An 8,810-nucleotide genomic window follows, 5' to 3' on the forward strand; every position below is an offset into this window, starting at 1 on the left:
GCACCATGAAGCAAGATGATGTCATGCAAAAGAACGTCTGCAACGTCGGAGGCACAGCTGGTGGGGATAGCTCTGGTTATGGCATACCGGGTGGCGTAATCGGTCGCTACGGCAATCCATTTGTTCCCTGAAGTAGATGTGGGGAATGGCCCGAGCAGGTCGAGACCAACTCGAGAAAAGGGCTCAGTTGGAACTGCGAGTGGTTGCAGGGGCCCACTAGGGTGAAGAGACGGGGTCTTCCTGCGCTGGCACAGCTCACAGGCGGCGACGTAGCGACGAACAGAGCGGTAGAGGCCAGGCCAGTAGAATCGCCGTCGAACATTGTCGTATGTGCGGGACACTCCTAGGTGCCCTGCTGTAGGAGCATCATGAAGGTGCGCAAGAACAGCAGAGCGTAGATGTGTCGGGACAACAAGCAAATGGTCTACACCATCTGGGCGCATATTGCGTCGGAATAATGTGTTATTAAGCAGCACAAACATACTGATGGGCGGATCGGAGCTGTCGTTGCGCAGGTGATCAATAATGGGGCGCAGGAAAGGATCACGACTCTGTTCGACGCCGATTGGAGAAATTTCGAAATGGACAAAACGCAATCGTCAGCAGTATTGTCAGGAAGTTCAGGAGGGTCAACGGGGTGGCGGGACAAGCAGTCGGCGTCTTGATATAGGCGGCCTGACTTGTACACAACAGTAAACGTGTATTCTTGTAATCGCAAAGCCCAGCGACCTAAGCGGCCAGTAGGGTCCTTAAGTGATGACAACCAACACAAGGCATGATGGTCCGTCACTACGCTGAAGGGCCGCCCAAACAAACACGGGCGCAATTTGGTCAACGCCCAAGCAAGTGAAACGCATTCGCGCTCCGTAATGGAATAATTGCGCTCGGACTGAGATAGAAGGCGGCTGGCATAGGTAATCACACGAGAGTGGCCGTGCTGGTACTGGGGAAGGATGGCGCCAATACCATGTCCGCTAGCGTCGGTGCGCAGTTCTATAGGCACAGGCGGGTTGAAGTGCGCCAGTACAGGAGGAGCGGTGAGCGCGGAAATGAGCGTTGTGAAGCCCTGAGCTTGTTCACGGCTCCACGAGAAATTTACGTTTTTCTGCAAAAGGGAGGTAAGGGGACGTGCTATGTCAGCGAAGTTCTGAATGAAGCGACGGAAGTAGGAGCAGAGCCCGAGAAAACTTCGCACATAACTTGTATTACGTGGTGTAGGGAACTCGCGGACTGCACGAACTTTATCAGGGTCGGGCTGCACACCATTTTTGTCAACCAAATGTCCCAGGATTTTGATCTGGCGGCGGCCGAAGCTGCATTTTTTTGCGTTGAGTTGAAGACCGGCGCGGCGAAAGACTGCCAGTATCCTAGAAAGCCGTTCAAGGTGACTTGCGAACGTGGAGAGAAAACGACAACGTCATCTAAGTAGCATAAGCACGTTGTCCACTTGAAGCCACGGAGAAGCGAGTCCATCATGCGCTCGAAGGTCGCAGGAGCGTTACAGAGGCCAAATGGCATGACCTTGAATTGGTATAGTCCGTCAGAGGTGACAAATGCGGTTTTCTCACGATCCCGTTCGTCGACAGCTATTTGCCAGTAGCCGGAACGCATGTCGATCGAGGAAAAATAGCTTGCACCATGCAAGCAGTCGAGGGCGTCGTCAATTCTCGGGAGCGGATAAACATCTCTTTTAGTGATCTGATTGAGGTGGCGGCAATCTACACAGAATCTCCAAGTTTGATCTTTCTTTTTGACTAAAACGACAGGAGACGCCCAGGGACTGCAGGAAGGCTCAATAATATTATTTGTCAACATCTTGTCGACCTCCTTCTGTATCACGTGGCGCTCAGCAAGAGAGACTTGATAAGGCCTTCTGTGAATAGGGCTGGCATCACCAGTATTGATGCGATGGGTAATGACAAATGTCTGGGCCAAAGGTCGGTCGCCAAAATCAAAAATGTCGCTATACGAAAACAAAAGGTCGGAGAGAGCACTGGCTTGCTGAGGTGTCAAATCCGGTGCTATCATGGGAGTAAAAAGGGTCGAACGAGAAGCTGATACGGGGGGTTCAGACAGAGGCACAGGCTTGAGGGCAGAAACTTCGCAGTCAGCCAACGGAAGCAAGTCAGCGAGTGCAATGCCATGGGGCAAAACTTGGACAGAGCGGCTAAGGTAATGACGGGAAGATAGGTTCTGTTATCCGTGACGGTCAGGACAGTGTGAAAGAGTATGACGTTACGGTGGAGAACAACATCGGTGATTGGACAAGCGACGTATGTACCACCAGGAATAGCAGGAAACGGAGCCAAAGGAACATACAAGGCAGCTTAGGGCGGTAGGTGAACAAACTCGACGGAGCAGAGGCGTGGCTTGATATCTGTGCGGTCGGAGCATAAAGGCAGGTCTAAGCGAAGGAGGCCACTTGAACAATCAATCAGGGCAGAGCGCCGTTAAAAAGTCGATGCCGAGGATCACATCGTGAGGGCAGCGGTCGATTACAGTGAAGAGCACAGGGGTAGTTCGACCACAAATGCTCACGCGCGCAGTGCAAAGTCCCACGACGGCAGCGACGCATCCATCGGCGACACGAACGGCTGATGAAGAGGCGGGTGTGACAACTTCTTTGAGTCGGCGGCGAAACGAAGACCTGAGGACGGAAATTTGGGCACCAGTGTCAATGAGGGCGGTAACAGGCACACCATCTACACAGATATCTGGAAGATTGCGGCGATGAGCGAGGGTCAGCAGAGGATATTAGGGCCGGGTCGTCAATGCAGCTTCACCTCCGGGAGCTGCATTGATCAGTTTTCCGGGAGCGGGCAGAGTAGTGAGGGGACGAGGAACGGTGAGGTAGGGGCGAGCGGGAACGGCGGGTCTAGGAAGACGGCGATCGGCTGGACATGCGCGGGGATGGCGGGTTAAAGTCACGAGAGGGCGTATCACGGAGAGAGGTTGGGTGTGGTCCATAGGCTGTGCTGCGATCATGATAGTAGCGAGGTCGAGGTGGCGGAACCCAACGGCTGCGGCAATGGCGAGAAATGTGGCCGGCACGTGAGCAGTTGAAGCAGATGGTTCGGTTGTCCAAGGTCCGCCATTCTTCTGGGTTGCGGTAGCGTCGGGTAGATTCGGGGTATCCCATCGGGAAGGGCGCAGTCGCAGCCGCAGCAGCTACCACCGGAACGGTGGGCTGGACAGATGGCTGTGCGGACGGCTGACCAGAGCTGAGGCTTACGCTCGCATTAAGGCCCACGTTCGCGAATTCTTGGCGAACGACAGCTTGTATCAGTGCTATAGTAGCATCCGCCGGCTGAGGTGTGAATGCGACGGGGGCCATTGCCTCCAGCTCTCTGCGAACGATCCTGGTCAAGTTTGGCTCATGGGACGGCTGCTGCAGTGTTGGCAGATCGCACGAAGACGTAGCAACTGTGTTTGGCAAGCGGTCGAAGTGGGGAGCAATAGGACGATATTTAGCTTGCTCAAACCGCCGGCATACCTCGAGGATGGAGTCGACCGTCGTACAATCTTTGCAAAATAGAAGGTTAAAAGCGTCGTCAGCAATGCCCTTTAAGATCTGGCCCGCCATGTCACACTCGGGCATGGCGCTGTTCACTTTGCGGCATTGAGCTAGTACGTCTTGTATGTACGACAGATATGATTCGGTCGACGACTGTGCTCGCGATGCCGGGTCCCTTTTAGCGCCGAGCTTGCGTCCGATCTGCTTGCCAAAGAGATCCCGAAGCTTCTCTTTGCACATGTCCCAGGATGTTAGATCTTCTTCGTGCGTCTCGAACCAGACGCGCGCCGTACCAGCCAGGTAGAAAATGACATTTGCAAGCATCAACGTTGCGTCCCATCGGTTGTGCTTAGTGACTCGCTCGTACATAGCGAGCCAGTCTTCGACGTCGATGTCATCGGTGCCGCAAAAGGTTCCCGGATCACGAGGCTGCGCAACGACAACAGTGGGCGCTGGTTGTGCCGCTGTAGAGGTAGCTGCGTCGGACGGCATAGTGCTAGCACCTAGTTGGCGGCCACTACGGAGATCCAGCTTGTGGTATTGGTGTCTCACCCAGCACCTCCACCAAGATGTTACGAGGCACGTCGAGATGTTAGGAGGCGATGGTACGTCGTAGCCGCAACAGTTCACCGTCAGGGACACACTCACAGGAGAACCAGACGTAGCTGCAGCGTCGTCTTTCTCTACTAGCCCAGCACTTCATCATCGTCTCTTTCATAAAAATGTCATATGCCCAGTTTTGCATATGACCTATTTATGGAAAAGTTCTGTGTAATATACGGTGCTTGTTTCCCGTTGAAGACATTTAAAACATGCAAAAAAAGTCGGAATCCATGAAAAAACAAATAAAGTCTCAAAATTATAAAAAGAGGGACCAACTGTTCAAAGCATTTGTAGTCAGCAAATACCCCAAAGCGTTGAAAGAGTGAAAGAGTACAAAAAACACAGAAATTTTGTAACCAAACATCTTCGTAATGCAAAAAAGCAGTCTTAATCTAACTCTACAGAGGGACGCACTGACAATGTTTTTACACTCACAATTTAATAATACATCCGAATCTGTAATTAAAATTGTTAAATATAGTGCAGAAATTCAAGGCGCTGAGTTAGCCAAAGCATTCAATGATTTATTTCTTTCAGTCGGTTACACTACCATCTACAGCTCTTACTTAAAGTATATGAATTACCGAAGTAACTCAACCATATTTTTTTAACCAGTTTCAAATAGTCATGTTGCAGCGAAATTTTTAGCCCTGAACAATAGTAAAGCTGTAGATGCCTGCAATATTCAAATGAAGCATGTAAAGCATGTAATCGATCTACTGGCACCTTGTCTTACCCCTATTTTTAATATTTGTTTGTCGACAGGACATTTTCCTCACAATATGCAAATGGCAAAGGTAACTGTTGTATTTAAAAAGGGTGATAAAAATGACATGTCCAGTTGCAGACATCTATGAATTTTACCCGTATTTTCCAAAGATTTGGAGAAAATAATTTTGAAACGCCTAACTTCTTTCACTGATCACTTCAACTTCATACATTCTTCACAGTAAGGTTCCCGTAAAATCAAATCTACAGAACTCGCAATACTTGACAAAAAGGAATACATTTTCGAAAACTTTGAATGCAGAAATATGGTACTTGGGCTTTTTCTGGATATTCAAAAGCCTTTGACTTAATTATTCATAAAAATTCTGCTTAAAAACCTTTATCACTATGGCGCAAGAGGTATCGCACACAAATTAAATGAATCCTAATTGCAATATCGTTCTCAATATGTCACCATTAGAGGAGAACATTCCTCGATAAAATACATTAAAACAGGAGTCTCTCAGGGAAGCATTTTGGGACCGTTACTATTTATCCTCTACATCAATGAGATAGTCCGCATTGATGAAATCGCACAGTACATAATTTATGCTGATGACACTAGTTTGTTTTTTTTTTCAGGCAGATCATGTGCCGACTTGGGTATTCAAGCCAATAGCGCTTTTTCCAAAATTAATGCATGGGCTCAAATGAACTGCCCAAAAGTAAACAATCATAAAACGAAAGCCGTCTTATTTCATCCTCGCCACACACATGTACAATTGCCCCATATTTTGTTAAATAACAATGAAATCGAAGTGATTGAAAACTTTAAATCACTGGGAGTGTACTTTTCACAAAACATGACATGGGATGATCACGTGAACTACACTATTAACAAACTGTCAAGGAAGATCGGCATTATGCGCCGTCACTGCTACTTCTTCCCTACCTCTGTTAACATTCTCATATACAATTCTTTATTCTCTTCTTTATTAAGTCACGCGTTTCTTGTTTGGTCAACAACAGCGGAAAACATCAGCAAATTACCTGTCTTACAAAAAAGAGCTTTACGCCAAGCGTGTAAACTTCCATATCGTTTTCACACTGCAGGTTGATTTAGGAACCACAACATACTTCCTGTTTCATCAATGTATGATTACAAGCTATGCCGCATGTATAAACTTTGTGTAATAAAAAATAATGATGTCATAACAAGCCTCGCACGGCTAAGAGAAACCTTCCCTCTTTATAACGTACGCCATCCTGAAATGCGGCATGTAGCCAAATGTAGAACAAGTTATGTGCATCAGATGATGAAATTCCAATGACCCACCATTCTAAATGGAATATTCCAAGAAACAGACACTGACATCCATCGTATATCGCCAAGAGAACTGCGTTCAATATTTGTACAAAGATGTAACACAGCAACTTCACTTTCTTTGCTTTATAATGTTCCTTTTTCAAACGATTTTCCTTCAATTCTGTATGGTTTTGTCATTATACTGTTTTCCCTTAGCCGCGCGCTCCTGTGCTGCCCGTGTGGTTTGGGGTCAGGGCTCCTCAAGCTGTTCTGACAGCTTCTTTTCTTGTCCTCCACGTAAACTTTTGTTTGCAGAATAAAATTTGAATTTGAGTTAGTAGACGAGACTCTATATTCTTATATTAAAATCTCGTCTATAATATTCACATTCGCTCTTACGATGAACGACCCATCGTTTGAAAATCTCCTTTAAAAATACGACAATGGGAAAAGATCTGTGACGCCTTTATATATATATTGTGAGCCTTCTGTGGATCTTCTTTCATTTGTACATACCATCATCGTCGTCCCGCGGCGGCGCCGGCTCCGGCGCGCGCCTGGGTTCGTGATCGGATTAAAACGCTTGACAAGGCTTTGTTGTCCTTGCCATCACGACCTCGCCGTCTCGACCTAGCCTTCTTTTACAAGTGGTGGAGGTGAAATTTGATCACCATGCTGCCTTAGGCCCTGCCTCTCGCTGAAGCTACGTTCCGGACGACGTTTGGCAACTGCCACCATAGCTATGTCTACCGACAGTACCCACCAACAGGCCGGACCCTCTACCTCGGCTGCACCACCCCCTCCGACTGTGCCCACACGACAGCGCGACCCGCCGCTGTTCGCTGGTCGTCGCGATGAGGACGTCGATGACTGGCTTGACACCTATGAACGCTGCAGTGCCTACAACCGGTGGGACGATGCTCTGAAATTTCTCAACGTCTGTTTCTACCTTATTGAGGTCGCCAGGGATTGGTTCATCAACCGCGAGCCCCACACAACTAACTGGCCCACTTTCAAACAGCAGTTCCGACAGTACTTAGCCGACCCGGCAGTTCGGACTGAGATCCCGAAGACCAAGCTCGCTTCACACTTTCAAGGTCCTGATGATATGCGTCTTCCATAGAGGTGATACTTGCACTCTGCTGGCGCATTAGTCCTACCATGGCGGAACCAGTACGAGTACACCACGTTTTGAAAGGAATCAATTTTATGGCGTATAACATCCTAGTTGCTCATAATCCTTCACCCATTGATTCCATTATTACGACATGCCAACGCATCGACCAGCTGCGGTCCCGATTGCAGCCCGCGAACGCTACTGGCCCGACCTATGCTGATCTCGATCGGCGGGCGCTTATTCGAGCCATCATCCGCGAGGAGCTCTAGGCCCTCAAGCCTGTCTGTCGACACGGGTGCGATCACTCTTCCGCAACATCTAATGACGCCGGTGTCCGCAGCATCATCAAAGACGAGCTGGCAACAATCACCCAACCTATGGCATCTGACCCTCCGGCATCCCGCCCAGTACTGACTTACGCGCACGTCCCAGCATCTCCCCCTCCTTTGGTTCCCCCGCCCCGACCGGCACCAACCTACAATCACGTCAATGCAATAGCGACGGCTCAACCTGCACCACACTATAACGCACCTTGGCGCCCCTCCCGACCAATTTGCTATTACTGTGGCATTAGAGGATATATATCCCGCTTCTGTCGTCGCCGCCTCCAGAACGAGCGCCGTGGTTACGATACCTTCGAAAGTGACATGCCCTCAAAGCCATATTATCAACGCCGGTTTATTCCAAGCCCACCTCGCAGATCATCCCCGCCTCCAGAATCCTCGTCTGAGCCTCGTGGGACCCATGTATCCCGACGCCGGTCCCTATCCCCATAACGCCGCTCAGTTTCCCCTCTCCGACCCGCAACAACTCTCCCTGTCCGCAATCCGGAAAACTAAGCGTTGCAGTTTCCGGAGGTCAAACTGCACTCTGCGAACTTACCAAAAGTCCTCCAGATCGCCCGTATAATGTGATTTCTGTTTTCGCTGAAGGATTACCGGTCGAAGTATTGATTGATACAGGAGCTACAATTTCTGTCATTCACGCTGATTTGTGCTACCGTTTGCGAAAAGTGACGACACCATATGATGGGCCTGGTCTCCGTGAAGCCAATGGCGTCCCTTTTTGCGCCCTTTAGAAAACTGGATATATATATATAGGACACTGAAGTTGACTCTCGTGTGCTGTGCGCCGAAGTTTGCCTGCTGGTACAGTGTCGTCCCATCGTTTTATTCAAGTCTAGCCTTGTTGTCCGTGCCAATATATATTGTCACGGACAACAAGGCTAGACTTGACTAAAACGACGGGACAAAGCTGTACCAGCAGGCAAAGTTCGGCGCACAGCACGCGAGAGTCAACTTCAGTGTCCTCTTCTTCCAGGCGCAGCAAGAACATGGGGACACCAGGTGGCATTGCTCCCCCTCTTAAAAAAGAAATAAGTGACGGAGCGCGAGCGATGGCCGATGTAAGCGAAAAGAAAGATCAGCACATGGACAGCATAGATAACGGAGGCGGGGTACGGTGTCCTACGCGACAATGAAACAAGCGCATAGCGCACTACCGCGTGAAATAGGGCTTCATGCGGACAACGTGCACGACCTCGGAGCGTTGTTGCCGACGCG

This window comes from Amblyomma maculatum, unplaced genomic scaffold (assembly GCF_055883805.1).
Source record: "Amblyomma maculatum isolate TAMU_Amacu unplaced genomic scaffold, ASM5588380v1 scaffold_30, whole genome shotgun sequence".
In the NCBI taxonomy this organism is placed as follows: Eukaryota; Metazoa; Arthropoda; class Arachnida; order Ixodida; family Ixodidae; genus Amblyomma; species Amblyomma maculatum.